At 40.7% G+C, this 17910-nt stretch overlaps 1 protein-coding gene across 1 annotated transcript in view; it reads left to right on the forward strand.

The window, feature by feature from the left end:
- Window positions 1-17910, forward strand: part of RARB (retinoic acid receptor beta) — a 646552-nt gene that overhangs the window by 461010 nt on the left and 167632 nt on the right. The gene's annotated exons all lie outside the window — the stretch shown is intronic.

Consider the following 17910-nt stretch of genomic DNA (forward strand, 5'->3'; position numbering starts at 1 on the left):
CTTCAGTTTGTTATCTGCCAGCAACAGTGAACAGGGTGCTACGGTCTCCCTTCCTCTCTCCGAAGAGGAACAATTACAGACCAATTCTGCCCGAGTACAAATGCATCTGTTAGCGATTGTCACTCTTGAGTCCTGGGCTCAGGAGTTTTAATAGTTCTTCCGGAAGACCTTCAGTTGAAGAAATGGCTTTGGTGGTGCACTACGGAAACCCAAAAAGAGCAAACGGTGGCTTAACACCTTTTGGAGCTAGCAGGGAAGACTAATTCTGTTCCCTTGGGCAGGCAAGGGGATACTGGCTTTGGGCAAACTCAGGATTTGATTCCTTACTGAGGAAGATGGATTCAAAAGGAAGACATACGGGAAAGTGCTTAGATGAGCAACATTGAATTTCACCCAGGCTGGCCATATCCCTCTAGCACCTGTGGAGGCAAAACACATTGGCTGGATTGTATCCAGAGAACTGAAGCGAGGCAGAGGTGAAACAAGAAGAACAAATAAAAAAGAAAAAAAGAAACACACAATTGGTTTCTGGATTGTGTAGGCAATCACTCTGGTTTTTATAGAATTTGTGGTATTGCATTAGCATTTCCCTATAGGCCCAAGCGTAAACAGGAACAAGGTATGGCCCGGGGTATCCCCCAGCCAGTCTTCTGGACACAGGAGGGCCTTGGCTTTGAAACCCACACGCAGCAGGCCTCTGTGGGTGTAAAGTGGCTCACCATCAGGTCCCCTTCCCCGTCTCTTTGGGGCTTTTGACCACACACATAATGAGGTCGCACTTCAGCAATGCCTTTGTTCGACCCCAAATGATGTTCCCACCCTCCTGACAAAGCAGCTTTTGTGTCTTATGTCAAAATAATCACTTGCCCAAAATGATGGCTCGACTCAGAAATATCTCTGCTTTATCCCTGGGGAATAGGGGGGAGAAAAGAGTGTTAAATGTTTAACCTGGATTGATGAGGTTTGCTGAAACTGTTGGATAAAATAAAAACTTTCCTAGAGGCATAAATCACTGAGGAGATTCCCCCCCCCACTCCCCCTCCCCCCATTGATTTCTGGATTCGGTCAATGATTCCAGCACTGAGAACAGACGGCGAGGTGGGAGTTAAAGAAATGGAAAGGCCACATTAACCTCTACATTTTACCTATATGTTGATTTTTGACAGTGAAATACTATAATTAACCCAGACTCTTTTCCCAAGATTTAATTTTTTGCTGATGTTCAAAAATATTGCAGAAGAGCTGATTCCTAATTATTACATACAGCATTGCATAAATTTCTTCCTAATTAAAAAGCCTCTAAATTCTAAATAATCAATTTACGAAGACTTGGTTTTGAAAAATTAGGCATTTAATTTCTAAAGATTTATTAGTAATTTGTGCCTTAGCTAATTAATTATGGTCATAATACTATTGCAGCCATAGTAGAGATTGATGTAATGATACGATTGCAAATTTATTTTGATATGTCTTCTTTAATATCAGAGAATTACAATATACTTAGTTTCCAGTCCCTTCTTAATTATGCTTGAAAGCATTAGTTTAATGAAAGATAAGAGGGCTTGATAAGTGTACCATCAGAATTTATTTGAAAAACTATTTTCAACATGAAACAAACAAATTGATTTTTGCCCTGGCAAAATGAAATTTGCTGTCGGTAATAAATTAGCAGACAGAAATGCCTTAAAATTAAATAGGATTTGATACAGAATGTCCCATTAACCATTGTGACAATTCACAGAGAGCGTAGCATGAGAAAGTAGTTAAACTGTACAAAGGAAGCCTGCTGACAAAAATGAATGGAACTCAACATAAACAATGATGGCGTTGTAAATATCTACAACACATGGGATAGGTGGGAAAGAATTTTTTCCTATTTCCTTTGCCATGTGACTTTCTAGCATTGGGGGGGGGGGGGGGGCAGGAAAAGAATCTACAAACCATTTTTTGATATTACCAGCTTTTTCTTTGAAGTTGTCAGAGGAGAGAGATTTTTTTTGATTTAGTGGTACTAAATGCCCCTGAGCTGTTTCATTGAATCGAAACGCATGAGCCCTCTGAATAAACTGGGCGACAGAAACCTATGGCTGGTTGCAAGAGAAAGGAAAGGGGCGAGGGTAAAAGCAGTATCACAGAATGCACAGAGCCAGCTGAGCTCAGAATGCAGCGTGCCAAATTCACATTAGCTAAAGGGTGCATTTCCACATGGAGGAAATCTGGAGGGGCTTCCTGGGAGAGGCGGCAAAAATTCTTAAAACTGGAGATCTTTCTGATCAAAGTCCAGGTATTAGAGCTGACTGGGCATCCTGCCCCTTCTCCGGCTGCCCTGCCCTTCTTGTTTTACATGGTAAGAAGCTTGGATTTTGTATTGTGTGCCTCCTTTATGGACATCCTGGGTTTGAATTGCTTTTGTTACTGCTGTGGCTTTTACCAGGGAAGGTCCATTTTTTTGTTTCGCAAGTCTAGTTTTTCCGCAGCACACCATTCTGCATAGCTGTTTAACTTTGAGAAAACCATTCAACATCTCTTAAGTCTATTTGCTCTTCAATAAAAAGGTGCCAGTAAGAGAATCAGCTCCATTGTGCTGCCGTGAGGGTAAAATGTGGCCATGCGTGCTAGCTAGCACCCTGCAACATGTAGGAAGCTAACTCACATGGTCTGTAGAGGGGTGGGCCAGTGCAGAGAACTGGGTGTCTGGTCTATGGGACTGCGGGGCATTTTTCATTCGTTCATCTTACAGATGTTCAGTGTCCATCCACTCTGTCACTCTGTTTTCAGAAGGGCTTACTTGCTATGGACACAGAAATAAAAAGACCATATAGGTATCTGCCCTCTCAGAAGTCACAATCCAATGGAAAAGAAAATTGTGTATAGAAATAATTGAAATAATAGTGGGTAGGTTTGGGTTGCATGGGGCACAGAGAGAAGAGCGCTAAAGGGCTGGCAAAGGCCTAAAAGAGAAGGTGATAAATATTTGAGACTTGAAGGAAGGCAAACTGGGTGGGAAGAGGACTGACGAGGTAGTAACGCGAGAGGAGAGGTGCCTGCGCAGCTAGGAAGGGGCTCTAAGAAATGTGCGTCGGTTGTGACTCAGGAGGTAAAGTGAGGCTGGTGAGAGATGAGTTGGAAGGTTTGGCCAGGGCCCGGAGTTATTTATTGGGTAAAAGACAACCTGTGGGACTTAAAGGGCCAGATGTGCCTGTGTGAATATTAGTAGACACATTCCGTTTTTCCTCTTCAAAAAAAAAAATAGCACTGGTTTTTAAATATGTGGTGGAAATCTACTTCGAATAGCATAAGCAAATGTATATCCTGTCATATTTATCAAGTTTGAGCTTCACAATAATAAAAGTCATCATCAAAGGAAAAAGTAATATAGCTTTAAAAATTACTCTTTTGGGGTATTTTATCACGTGTACAATAAACTTTTAACACTCTTCCTTCAGTCAGCAAATGTTCATTCAGCTCTTATTATGTTCAGGGCATTCTGCTAAGCCCTATAGGACTATTATATTAGTTTGACTTTTCCTAGTACTTTCAGTAAAACCTGAGTCATTTTGATAAAAGTTTTATACTAGTTTAGCTCTGTCCTTTGCATTTAAATATCCTCATACTGCATTTACTTAAAAAGTATTTATTGAGTTTCCATTCTGTCCCAAGTATACATATACATATTTGTTCAGAGGCAAGTCCTACATTGTTACGATGTTTTCTATATCCATGGCCGGGGATTAGGACTAACTGTATGACTCTAGGTAGTTCATGGAACCAGAGTAGGTCTCCATTTTCTAATCTAAAAGTAATCCCATTATCACAGGGGTTTTTTTTTCCCATCTCAAAAAACTGTGTGATTTTTTTTAAGAGTGGGCTCCTTTAATTAGGAAAAAAAATACATTTCCTTGTATAAGTCTCAAAAGCCGATATATACAGATTTTAACTGAAAATTATCACATTTCATATAGTCTTTCAAGAAAATTCAGGCTGATGCCAACGTAAATCTCTTGGGTAAAAGTTTCCCTAATTTTAGATTTTGGAAATCATACAGTTTTACATGAAATTTATTATCATTCCATCTCACATAATTTATGTGGCCATGTATGTACTAGCTTCTGTCAAAATAAAAAGGCAGAAAAGCTCCAAGATTGGGGAACTGGCTAAAAGGAGTGTGGTCAGGCACCTCTCATTCCCCTCTGAGAGTTTAAGTAATTGAGACAGGCTCCTGAACTCCGGGCCATGGTTTCAAGGCTGGTCCATCACCATTAACTACAGGAGCCACATAACCACCCCGCATGCCCCAACATAACTCCCATTATTATCGATAAAAGTTACACTACTATACCGAGGGGAGAAAAAGGCCACAAGAAGGCTTTTAAAAAGCTATTAAATATATCAGCTTTCACAAAGATAGACGACATCACTAAGACAAAACGAGAAAAGATGTGCCAACTTTACAAGGTATTGGCACTGTTAATCATATTTTGAAATATTGCTGGCATATATCTTGGAAAACACAGCACAGTTGCCATATTTCCGATGAGAGAGATGACAGTTTTAATGTTGAGATACACTGATAATTTCCAGCCCTTTTTTCCACCTTATTTGGGATGAGCTAAAGAAGTAAATTAGGCACCCAGGTGGGTTCCAGGAACTGAAGTATTAAAATTGAACGTTGTAAATTCTGCTACATTCCATTCCAAAGATATCACAAAATTTTATTAATATTATCTACATGCATATATATTTTATATACAAAAGGTTAAAATGTTATAAATTTATATACATGTTTTAGAGGGACTTATAAAAAGGATTTTTAAATAACCAGCTGGGTTCCATTTATATTTCTTCATTTTTAAATCTGTCATAAGAAACTAATAAAATGCAAAGATCAGTAGATTTCAAAGCTTTCCATATTCATTATGTTGATCCTCCCAATGTTGTGCATGGGTAGGATGCATGCATTTATGCCCATCTTACTGATAAGGAATGTGAAGCTAGTATCTTGCCCAAGAACTTGGGTTATATGTGGCAAGAGCAAGATGTGATCCCTGTTTTTCTGCTGCTAAATCAGGGCTCTTCTCCCTACAACATCATGGCTTTACGACATGAGATCACTTACAGATGGGCACATGCGTAGACATGACCCAGGAGGGTGGGTTTCTTATTCTAGCTCCATGTAACACTGTGATGCTCACCGAGAAATAGGGTTTACTGGGCCGCCTATTTTTGATGAACTTGTCTCCCTAACTTCAATTAATACTTTAAGAGCTATGGCAGCTACTTTGGGTCGCTATTGTCCTTTCCTCCTTATTAAAATAATCTTTATTTTCTTAGAATCTACCCATTTAAAATATTCCACTTCTGGACTCCTTTGTAGCTAGGTGTAGCCATGTCTGACATAGTTCTGGCCAACTAGATGGACAGAAAGTCCCTTATAATGAGGCTTCAGGGAAAGCTATTTAAATGGGAACAGAATTGTTGGCTTTACTTTTTATCTTATCCCCCTTTGATCCTTTTTCTTCTTACCTGAAATGCAGACAGAATGCTGAAGAGGTAGCAACCAGCTTGCACGCATGATGATGAAAGTTACATATTTAACTAACAGAGTAGAAAGGTGGGAAGAGCTTGGATCCCTCAGGGCATTTAGGGAGCCGTTGTGTGAGACCCGACTTGCCTACCTCCAGAATTCTCATTCTGTAGAAAACATGGGCCCCCTAGCTTATCAGGCCATTGTAGCTGCTGTGACTGAACTCATCCTGATTGGCAGAGTAAAACAAACTAAAAATGAAAGGAAAACATGTTAGATGGAACCAGAAGGGAGTTCAAGGCTTGTCTCTCAGGCAGAGAATATATATAATCAGCAAGTCTCCCATCAGCTATCCACCCCGAGCTAAGGCCCCACCAGGAATGCCTTGAGTTAGGATGAGGGTTCACTGGAGAACACCTTAGGGTCTCAGATGTTCCCTTTTCATTGGGTTTTGTCATCTGCCACATTACGTCTCTGTTTCTTTATTTGCAAAATGGGGATGTTGGTAAAACCTATCTCTTAGGATTGCTCTAAAGATTTAATAGCATCATATATAACACGCTTAGGATACTGCCAGGCATCCTAGAAGCACATAATAAATACTACCCATTATTACTCTGATCTGGAAAAAGAAAGGCCAATCACTAATGAGTCTACATAGGCAAGAAGAGCTGATGCTTAGAGATACAGTCCCTGCAACTCTCCCCTTTGCATAGGTAGGACCCCCATAGAGTGTCACTTCCCTCTCCCCATTCTTTTCTGCACAGAAGATACTAAAAGCATGGGAGTTTGCCTTGGGAGTGATCATGATGAAAAAAAAAAAGAAAAAAAGCCCAAAAAATCTATATTGGGTGGATTTGGAGGTTCCAGCATAAGTATTAAATGTAGTTCCTGTCTTTAAGAAAACTCACAATCCGGTGGGTGAGGGAGTAGGGAACAGTGTGTTTAAAAGCTCACGCACTGTGACATGTTCTGTGAGGCGCTAATAATAAGTAGCACGAAGTGTCAGAGAAAGAAGATCTCAATGTTTGCCTGAATCTCTGAGCAAAGGTTTATTGGGGGTCTTGAACTAAATGTTCAAAATGAGCAAAAGGGAGAATCAGAATGGAATGGAATCAGGTGCACCTTAGAAGAAGTCTGATAGGATGTGAATGCCCCCAGGCTAAAGATATTCTTATTCGTTTTAAAACCCCAGTACCAGTGCATGAAAATGACTTTTCCTTGTTGGTTTTTTTTTTTATATATAGTTTTCTGCCTCTGGGATTTTGCTTTTGCAAAAACCACAGTTATTCAACACTCCTACTTCTGACCCTGATGAAGTAGCTGGTAGCAGACCAATGATCCCAAGAAGAACAACTAGAAAGGCCAGAGAAAATTAAACAAAAATCTTTCTGAAGCCATCAGCTGTCAAGGCATCCAGGACTTGAGGGGCCAAGCCCACTGAGAAAGGAAGGCCCCAGACTCTTTCCCTCTCAGTAATTTTCTCATTCTTCATTGGATAAGGCAAGAGGTTAAAAAGCCAAGCAGAAGAAAATCTGCTCAAAAGCAGAGCGGGTTTTCAGAGTCTCATGGTACTGGAAAGACATGTAACATCCCAGGCTCCTCATGGGACCCCTAAAAGGCAACACCCTAGAAGTAGGTGAACCCAAAGTAGGCCAGGCCTGAGAACGGTAAAACTTTCTCTCTGGACAACTACGCCTTTAGATGAGCTTCCCCTATTCCAGATATCTAGATTTACTTTCTACCTGAAGAGAGGGTAGATCCTCTCTAAAGAGGGCATCATCCAGAGCCTCTAAGATTTTTCATACTCAATATCCCTCATTCTATAAAAACTTACCAAACACACTATGAAACAGGACCAAGAAGAAATAGCTAATAGAAACAGACCCATAGGTGATCCAGATATTGTACTTATCTTTAAAATAAGTGTGATTAGTATACTCAAGAAATACATGGTAAGATGGAGAATTTCACCAGCAAAGTTGACTTTATATTACCAGAAAACAAGTAGAAGTTCTGGAGTTAAAAATATATATATTTACTGAAATGAAGATCTCGATAGATCAGTTTAATTGCTGATTGGACACAGCAAAAGAGAGGATAAGAAACCTATAAGATAAGTTGGGGAAAAAGTATTCAGAGTGGAGCACTAAGTAGAACCAAATAGATAGAAAATACAGAAAATGTAGACATAGGGGACATATTGAAAAGTTTATATATATTTGGGTTCCTAGAAGGAAAGAAGAGAGAGAATGGAACAGAGGAAATTTTAAGGAGAAAAAGGCCATGAATTTTCCAAAATTGACGGAAGACATCACTACAGGTTAAAGAATATAATTTGAAGCCCCAAGCTACATAAAACCCAATTACTCAGAGCCAGTTTCATCCAACACTATTGATTTGTTCATGGTTTAGAAGGAAAACCATGTGAAGCTTCATTGAGTTCATGGTTCATGTGATTTTGGCTGGAGAATGAGATACTAGGGTTAAATTTGACCTCAACTTTGCCTTTAACCCTGAGTAAATCTAGGAAGATCAGTTAGAATAAAGTTACCCTGCCTTAACTTTAGAATCAGAACAAAAATACAAAATTTAGCTTTGTAATTTTGTGAGTTGTTGTTTTGTGTGTGTGTGTGTGTGTGTTTTTAATTTGGTTTGATGTAAGAAGAGGCTATGTCCCAAATTATGCTGCCATCCTAATAACTTTTTTAGCTTTTCTGATCAGTTCTGATATTTTCTCACAAAATCTTGTCTTCTTTGACATTTGAGTGCTGGTACTTAGCACTTTTATTTTAACTTATTTTTTCTATTAAGGAATCAGCTATCATCTTCTTTTTCTTTTTTAAAGATGTCAACTTTGCCCTGACCAGTTTTGCTCAGTGGATAGAGCATCGGCCTGCGGACTGAAGGGTCCCGGGTTCGATTCCGGTCAAGGGCATGTACCTTGGTTGTGGGCACATCCCCAGTGGGGGGTGTGCAGGAGGCAGCTGATCGATATTTCTCTCTCATCGATGTTTCTGACTCTCTGTCCCTCTCCCTTCCTCTCTGTAGAAAATCAATAAAACATATTTTTTTAAAAATAAAGATGCCAACTTTCACAAGCTGTAAATTCCATTTTATGAAATAAAAAAATTTTAACTAAAATTTCCCCCCAGAACCTTATAGTTGAAGGGCAAAGCTTCCCTAATAACTTTTAAGTGGCTATTTCAAGATTTCTTTTTTTTTTTCCTGGCCAGGATCCTCCTGGAGCCTTTCAGAGGCTGCTGATAAGGCAAGGAAGAGCTCAATCTTGACTATGAAAACTCTAATTTAAAAATCACTGAAGCTTTCACTGCTTGATTCTTATTTGAGGAAAGCAGGGAGGAGTGAGATTTGTCAAAATGTCAATGGATTCTCAGGTTGTTTCACACGTTTCAGCAATCTTTGTTACTTCATTTTTTCCAGAGGTCTCTCCTCACTGATGAGTAGTCTTGGCAAAGTCTTGATGGTTTCCTTCCATATTTGCAAGGTGTTGGCTGCACTCCATTTCACATACCAGCAGGGTTAGCTTAGCCGGCCTGGAGTGTTGTGTAGCCAACAGTAACATGCTCCTTGGTAGAAAGCTGACTTGCTAATGCTGATCCCCCTTTAACTCCTTAGAGCCACTGTTTTCCCCCAAGAGATACTGCCTACTAGAGCAAAAGAAGACAAGATGGCTGACTTACTCTCTTCCGTTTTTATAAGGGACATGGTGCTAGGGAATAGAGAATTGGCCCGGGGTAGAGAAGGTAAGCAGAAATATTTATCAACTTTCTCTCCTTTTCATTATCTAGTGGACATTTTTGAGCACCTATTATTGGCAAGGTCCCATAGTGGGGGATAAAGATAGGATGGAGGGAGGGGATGGCAATGAATTGGGCATGGCCTCTGTAGTTCAAGGATTGCCCACAAAGAGAACGACCCTCCTGAATGATACATTAATGCTAGTCACAGTCACATAAAACAAGTGAAATTTTTCTAACTTTCTGTCCTGGAAGATCATCCTCACTCCTCTTTGACACCTACCTTTCAGTAGTTGATTGTTTTTTGAAGAACATAATTTGCTTACTACATTTTGTCAAGAATCTTAATAGGCCTCATGCCCAATCTGCATTTATTTTATTTTTTTTTTTCAATCCATGGAAGAGAAAATTGATTCTATAGAACCAGAGAAAAAGATACAATGAGTGTAATCCTAAATCCACTAAGACAAACTGCAAGTCTGGCATTTGCAGATCTGAGAGGTGAGCTTAGCTTTATTTCTCTGCTTACTCCACAAGACCTGACCCCGTAGAGGCCCAGGCCGTATTTTAACCATCCCTTGTTCCCCAGAGACTGGAACAGAGACCTGGCATCTAGTGGAACTTGTGAAAGTCATCAAAGGTGTTTCTTTTGCACCACAAGATTGACAAGTAATCTATTTCAGTGATCCAAGACAAAATGACAATGATAATATGCTCGCAAACATGTGATAAGCATGGCTGTACATCAGGCACGAAGTTTGGAGTTGTGGAAATGCAAACTTACTTAATAGAGAATCCCTGCTCTCACCTGGCTCACTATGTGGCTGGAGAACTGAGACAGGTGCAGAAATATCCATCACCCAAGACGTTGTGGGGTGAAGAAATAAACGACATAGTAAACACTCTAGATCTGGGTTGCCAAATATGTTAGCCACCAGCAAAATGTGGCCAATTAAATTAGATAAGATTTAAAATCCTCTTCCTCAGTCACACTCGCTACATTTCAAATCCTCAATATCCACATGTGGCAAATGACTACAGCCTTATAGAGCTCAGATGTTTTTCCATCATTGCAGAAAGTGCTGTTGGATAGTGCTGCTCTAGAAATTCAGAGAGATGAGAAAGCACCTCTGTTGAGTTGGTCTTGGGAGATTTCGGGGCAGAAGTGGTATAGGAGCCAGCTCTCAGTAGAAGCGCAGGGCATTGATAAGTAAAAAAAGAAGAAGACCTTCTAGGGCTTTGCTAGGGCTGCCATAACTAAAGACCACAGACGGTTGGCAACATAAATTTCTTATCTCACAGTTTTGAGACTGGAAGTTCAAAATCAAGGTGCCAGCAGGGCTGGATTCCTCTGAAGACTCTGTCCTTGACTTGCAGTCGGCCACAATCTTGTCGCCTCTTCACTTGGTCATCCCTCCGTGCATGAGCGCCCCGGTGTCCCTCTGTCTTATAAGGACATTGATCATATTGGAAGAAGCCTCGCCTTAACAGCCTCATTTTAACTCAAAGACCTTCTCTCTAAATACGGTTTCATCCTGAGGCACTGGGGGTTGAGACTTGAACATATGAAACTTGGGAGGAAACAATTCAGCCCAAAATAGGAATGAAACAAGATAGGATCATCTGCCTTGCAACCAGATTAGCCACAAAATGAGCAGGGTGACAGAAGCCACAGCTACCAAACCATCCTGCGCAAATAGTTTGCATTGCCTCAGCTCAGAGTGATAAAGCCTGAGTTCCTCATTCATCCCAAGGCTTCTTGAAGGCTGCTCATCACCCGCACCAACCCACTGTCTTGGTGCCTCTAAGTTATCTTGACTTCCCTCTCTGCCTTCACTGTAGAGCGGTCTTTTAAGTCCTGTACGTTTTCCTACAGTAGACACCATCTTCCAAAACCATCTTTTGTTCTATTTCCATCACCCACATTTCTTTACAGTGACCTAAATGATTGCTTCCACCACAATCTTTTCAGGATATTTTCTTACCAACTACATCGTGTGCTCTTTAAAATCCTTCAGTGGTTCCCCGCTGCCTATAGTCCAATATTTGAGGCTTTTGTCAGCAGAACCTAATTTCTAAAATCTGATACAGGTCTCACTATAGCTGGAAACATGGATTGACCAGGTAGTATGGTAGCCAAGAGACCAAACTTTCAAGTAAAACAGACACGAATTCAAATTCCAAATTAATCATTGTCATTCGAGACCTGTTAACTGAAATTCAGTTTCCTTGTCAATTCTATAAGAACAGTGATACTTAACTTGAATGTTCCTGAAGAGATTAATTCATGGTATATACAAGGTGCCTGCTTAAATATGGTATGTTCTCAGTTAAACATGCAATCATTACCATCCCTGACTCAACTTGGCACCTTTGAGCACACCATTTCACCTGCTGGCTGTGACCTTCCCCTTTGTATGCCTATCTTAGTACCATTCTTTAAAGCCCATCTCTTTTTAACTGTACACACACACACACACACACACACACACACACACACACACACACACCTGTCCCATTCGCATCCTGTCACTTGCCCTCTGCACACCGAAGGCTGCAGTTCTCTGTCGGAAGGCATGGTTCATGTAGAATCTCCAGTGCCACCAGAATTCTTCCTCACAGAATTATTCAAGGAAGACGTGCCTGGCAAGCAAAGCAAGCCACGACATGGTAAATGCCACCATGGCTTATAAAACAGAACAAGAAAAATTGTGGTGCTATGAAATGCCCAAGAATGAATATACCAGTGCAACAGGTTCTTTGTGATTCTATCTGATGACCTAGGACCTTTGGCCACAGTGGCCAAAGCCTATGGCTGTGAGTCTTCTTGGTTCCTTGTTACCAGAGGAAAATGTGTAGTTCATGAATATCTTCTACTGACACAACAAATTTTTTTTTCACATTTGTTTTCTTGTTGTTTTCCCAAGAGACCATACAACTGACTTTGCTTTTGTCATTGAGCATCTGCTAGCAAATGTTCTGCGAACCTTCTTCTCCCTCCTCAGATCACATGCCATATGCCAGTATCTGCTGGGCTTGCACATTTCCCTGGTTGACCGTCACTGTAAAATTTGCATTCTGGAACACATTTATCATAAACTCAAGGTCTCACTCAAAATTGTGTTACCTCCATAATGCCATGGCATATAAGAACCTTCTGAAATCAACTTGAATATTTGGGATTCATAGAGAATGCAAAATCCCAGGATCTTTTTGGCTATTAGAATCTCTAAAGTGCAACTATGCTTGAAATTTCTCAAGATTTGAAAGCACTAAAGAGGTACGCAAGAGTGTAAACTGTACAAAATTTTGCTTTTTTTTATTACAAAGGACTTTTTGGTGGGGTTCCCTTTAAAAATATGCAGAATTTAAAGTAGCCAATCAAAGGTGGGGTGCGTGTCCAAGCCAGCTGAGCATTTCCCCTATGTTCACTCTCCAGAAATGTTACTGCTTAAGTCCCCATAAGAACAGTAAGTACGTTCATGCCTTTTACACAAAACGGTCTTACTTTCCCAGGCCAGGAATTCTTCTAGCAGGGAGTTGGAGAAAGCATGGAAATATTTCTAATTTTGATCCTGGACAGAGTCTAAATCAGACATGTATTTACATCAGACAGTTTCTCATTGCTATAGATCTTGGTCACTTTTTCACGTTTGAGCACAATTTACAACAATCCAGTTCTTGTTTTCATCCATTCTCTTAGCCCAGTGTCCATCCATCATTCTCTTGTGGTGAGATTTTGTACACTGGCCAAAACACACTGTGCTGATCCCTCAGTCCTAAAAATGACTGGTAACGAAACAACTGAGCATGGGTTATCGTGCCATTCAAGATAGATTGCTCTTCCTTTGATTTAGCGCACATTCACAAGCTAAGATACAACCAACTATGCCTGGTCTGCCACTCATGAATTCTCATTACCTGGCTAATTAAATGGTGCTTTCCAGGTGCTGTCCTTAAATAGTTTCTCAAGTCTAAACCGTTTCACAAATCTGTCTCCAGTGTTTTCTCTCAAAGTGGCAGCAGAATAAATGCTAAGAACATTATCACCATGTCCTCTAGTTCCTATCTGAGCAAGGCGGTTCCTTTGACCCTGGAATTTCCACTGATATCAGCTGACTTTATAAAGAACTGTTTACTTCATGCTTGTCTGCATTGCCTTTGAATCTTGGATCAGTGAACTATCTGAGCCTAATGGCATGTGCTACCTGTATATGGCTGTGACTTGTTAGTTTGTTTTCTTTATTATTCTTTGCTTAATTTGTTTCATGGTCCCCTGAATCCTGTTAGGGCAAACTCAATATATTCTAAAGTCCTGTTGGAAAAAATTGGAGTGGTATCTAGGCAGAAATTTGATAACTAATGGGTCCTCATGTCCCCTTACCTGAAAAAACTCACAGGAGCTAATATTTGGTGTATCTACCCAATTCTATGTCCAGTGATGTCATGTTAAATGATTCTTAAAATTGACCATAATTAAAGTATTTACACCATGGAAATTGGCATGCACTACAAATCAGAGCTTCTCCCCCACAGAGAGCCAGTTGTTAAAAATTTAACAGCACACCATTGGGCAAAAGTCAGCCTATATCCTATCTAATAAAAGACAAAAAGGGTAATTGATCGTACCTTCGCTACGCTTCCCATTGGCTAATCAGCAAGATATGCAAATTAACCCAACCAAGATGGCTGCTGGCAGCCACGCAGCTGAAGTGAGCAGGAGGTTTGCTTGCTCCAGTGATGGAGGAAGCCAAGGTTCCCCACCTGCCGCGGCCCGGCTCTAAGCTCCGAAAGCAACAAAGTTTCAATTACAGAGGCTAAACAAACCCCAGATACCTGCTTCCAGCAGGCCGTGGCCTCAGAGCTGCAGCGAGCAGGAGCCAGCTCTCAGCTCCAGTGACGGCAACAAAGTTTCAATTATAAAAGGTAAATAAATCCCAGAATTAAAAAAAAGAAAAAGAGGAGAGGCTGGGAGCTTCAGTCACCGGCCAGCCTGAAAACGGCCCTCAGCCCCTCACCCAGACTGGCCAGGCACCCCAGTGGGGACCCCCACCCTCAAGGGGGTGTGACCAGCTGCCAACAGCCATCAGCCCCTCACCCAGGCTGGCTAGGCACCCAAGCAGGACCCCCACCCTGATCCGGGACACCCTTTAGGGAAAACCAGCCGGCCCCCACCCATGCACCAGGCCTCTATCCTATATAGTAAAAGGGTAATATGCAAACTGACCCTAAGAGCAGAAAGATTGGGAATGACTGGTCACTATGACACACACTGACCACCAGGGGGCAGACGCTCAATGCAGGAGCTGCCCTCTGGTGGTCAGTGCGCTCCCACATGGGGGAGCTCTGCTCAGCCACAAGCCAGGCTGACGGCTGCCAGTACAGCGGTGGTGGTGGGAGCCTCTCCTGCCTCAGCAGCACTAAGGATGTCCGACTGCAGCTTAGGTCTGCTCCCTGCTGGCAAGTGGACATCCCCTGAGGGCTGCCAGGCTGCCAGAGGGATGTCTGATTGCCAGCTTAGGCCCAATCCCCCCAGGGAGCAGGCCTAAGCCAGCAGGTGGCCATCCCCTGAGGGAGTCTCAGACTGCGAGAGGGCACAAGCCGGGCTGAGGGACCCCCCCACCCCGAGTGCACAAATTTTTGTGCACCGGGCCTCTAGTTTGACATAAAAGGTCAAGATCTTAAAAAAGCCTTGGAAAGTTTTTCAAGAGGAATTGGAGCTGTTTTTCTAAATCAGTGAATCCCAGCCCTTTGATACCTAGTATCTCCATTATATACTTATAAGTATTTAAAATATTTTACAAAACATTCAGTATAATTCTGAAATGAAATGTATCAATAATATAACCTACCTACTACAAACTTCTAAAAAATCAACATAACATCCTAATAATAATATAAAGAAACATGAAAAGAAAGTTAGTTGTAATAGATTAATTTATATTTTAATATGTAAATGTTAGGACATGACTACACTGAAAGACAAGATAAAGTAGCCAAATGCTCATACCTTTTAGAACCAGTCCAATTCTGACTGACAGAGGTGAGGTTTGGGTGAATCAATATGATTTTTTTTTTTTGGAATGATAAACAACTCTTGGTAAATTCTGCTTAATACAAAATACACCTTGAAAGAATAAGTACATATTAAAACCATGCAAAAATTGTTTGTGTGTATGTATATAAGAAGAAATTTGTGCCAGGCCAGAGTAGCTCAGTTGGTTGGAGCATCATCCTATGCACTGAAAGTTTGAGGGTTTGATCCAATCGATGCTTTCTCCCTCCTCTCTGTCCCTTCCTTCCTCTCTCTCCAAGCATGTCCTCAGGTGAGGATTTTTTAAAATATATTTTTAAAGCAGGAATTTGTTTCTAGATTCAGGTTAATATTACCTACATTCTAAAGTCGTGTGGGACATGAGTGGCTATTCCTCATTGTACAGAACAACTGACATCTCTAGCACCACCCACTAAATATCAGTAGTTCCCCAGTCAAAGAGGCAACCAAAAATATCTCCCAACGCAGCCTAAGAATAGTACTGCCACTCTAAATCAAGGCCAAAGAATTGCCCTTGAGGGCCTGGCCTTTATGTACCCCCTTTGTCTTTATGGGTTGGTATCAAAGAGGAGAATTTCTTGGCTGAAAGGATACCTGGGCATCCAAACTACCCAAACTCCCAGCAAATCCAAAAGATGCAGAGATAACGGGGAGAGACAACAGGGAGCTTTAGGGAAAGGGATGGTGTCAGAAAGGCTCCTTTCCAACAGGTTGGTGCAACAGGAGCCTAGGAACTGGGCGACGGGGTGAGGAAGAGGGCAGAAGCAGCTGACATTGGAGAAGTGGCAAACGGCAAGTGGAAACACCAATCCTGTTTAAAAATTGTCTGTCATCTTGGAATGGTAGGTAGCTTGAGGAGCAGTCATTATGGGGCATTATAGAGCCAGGGCATTTCATCCCTCGAAATGACTCTAAATTATTTAATCACTCTTGGCTTCTTTTTATTATACATTGTGGTTGAGGTGCTTCTTGGTGGGAAATTGATAGCAAACAATTACCTAGAGGGAAAGGCATATTTTATTTTTCTGTTGTCCTCTGCCCCTCATTTTCTTCTTTCTCCTGCATGTCATGTCTTAGATATTTAGTTAACAGATAAATAGTATATCTTGGTATATTGAGGCTTTGGTGTTTCTTCATTAGTTGTTGCTATTAACCAAGGAACCTGGTTATATAAAGGCTGACATGAGGTTTCATTAAAATGCTCTTTGCACTTTAGAGTTGAATATTCAAAGCTAGTTCTGTAGTGCTTTCTAAACTTCACTCCCCTCCCCCCAAGTGTTTGGCCAGCTTATGCTAAGAGCTCCTCACCCTCTCAAGATTGTTGACTGGAGTAGTTGTTCTCAAACTTTTTCAATCCAAGGACCAATTGAGAGGAGTTTAAAAAAAATCTGTGAGTCATCAGACTCATCCATTATTTATTTTTTGAGTAAACAATTTTATTGAAACATACATAGAAAGAAGTGCACAAATGATACGTACACGTTTGGAATTTTGTTATATAACTGAATATGCTTATTTAACCAGCACCCAGATCAAGAAACAAAACCAAGAGTTCCTTTATCCTTCTTCTAGTCACTAACCCTGACCCAAGGATGACAGGGATCCTGACTTCCAGCAGCACAAATTAATTAGACCTATTTTGGAACTCTTTATAAATAGAATCATAGAGTTATACTTTTTTGTGTGTTCCTGACTTCTTTCATGCAACATTATGTTTGTGGCATTTATCCATGCTATTCAATGTAGTTGAAGTTCATTTGTTCTCATTGTTGGATAATATTTTAATGGATAATTATATCATTTTATTTATTCATTCTGCAATTAATGGATATTTGGGTAGATTTCTGTTTGGGGCTATTATGATTAGTGCTGCTATGGCCAGTATTTTGTACATGATTTTTATGTGACAATATGTATGCATTTCTATTGGGCATGTATATACAGGAATGGAATTACCATGTCCTGGACTTTGAGGTATGTCAGGTTTCAGTCAATATTGACAAAGGGTTTTCCAAGAAGTTGTACAAATTTCAATTCCAACTGGCAGTATATGAAAATTCAGATTGCTCCACAGATATCTTTGCATATCCTTGGCATCAATGCTTGTTTGTTTGTTTTCATTTTGGCCCTGTGCAGTGCTATTGCATTGTGGTCTTAAGTTTGTTTCCCAGAAAACCAATGAAGTTGAGCACTTTTGCAAACAAGCCTGGTTAGGAAAGGGTGTCCCAAAATTCACGCAAGAAGTAATTTTCATAGAAATCACAGGTTTGTAATTAAAAATTGTAAATTTTTTATTGATTCAGAAAATATATAGTATAGGGTTATGTATGGAACAGCACATCGGGTAAATGGCCTCCACAGCTTTGCTGGCACATACGCAAAGCCGTGGTCTTCATTGGTCTTCATTGTCCCTGCTCCTGGGCCATAATCGATACTTGGTAATGCTTATCAAATTGAAGGGATTGAAATCAAAGGGCAACAGATATTAGAATTTGATTCAATAAACCAAGTAAAGTTAGGCTTTTATTTTTTGTTGTTGTTGTTGTTAATGCTCAGGCAAAATTCAAATC

Source organism: Myotis daubentonii, chromosome 14 (assembly GCF_963259705.1).
Source record: "Myotis daubentonii chromosome 14, mMyoDau2.1, whole genome shotgun sequence".
Lineage (NCBI taxonomy): Eukaryota > Metazoa > Chordata > Mammalia > Chiroptera > Vespertilionidae > Myotis > Myotis daubentonii.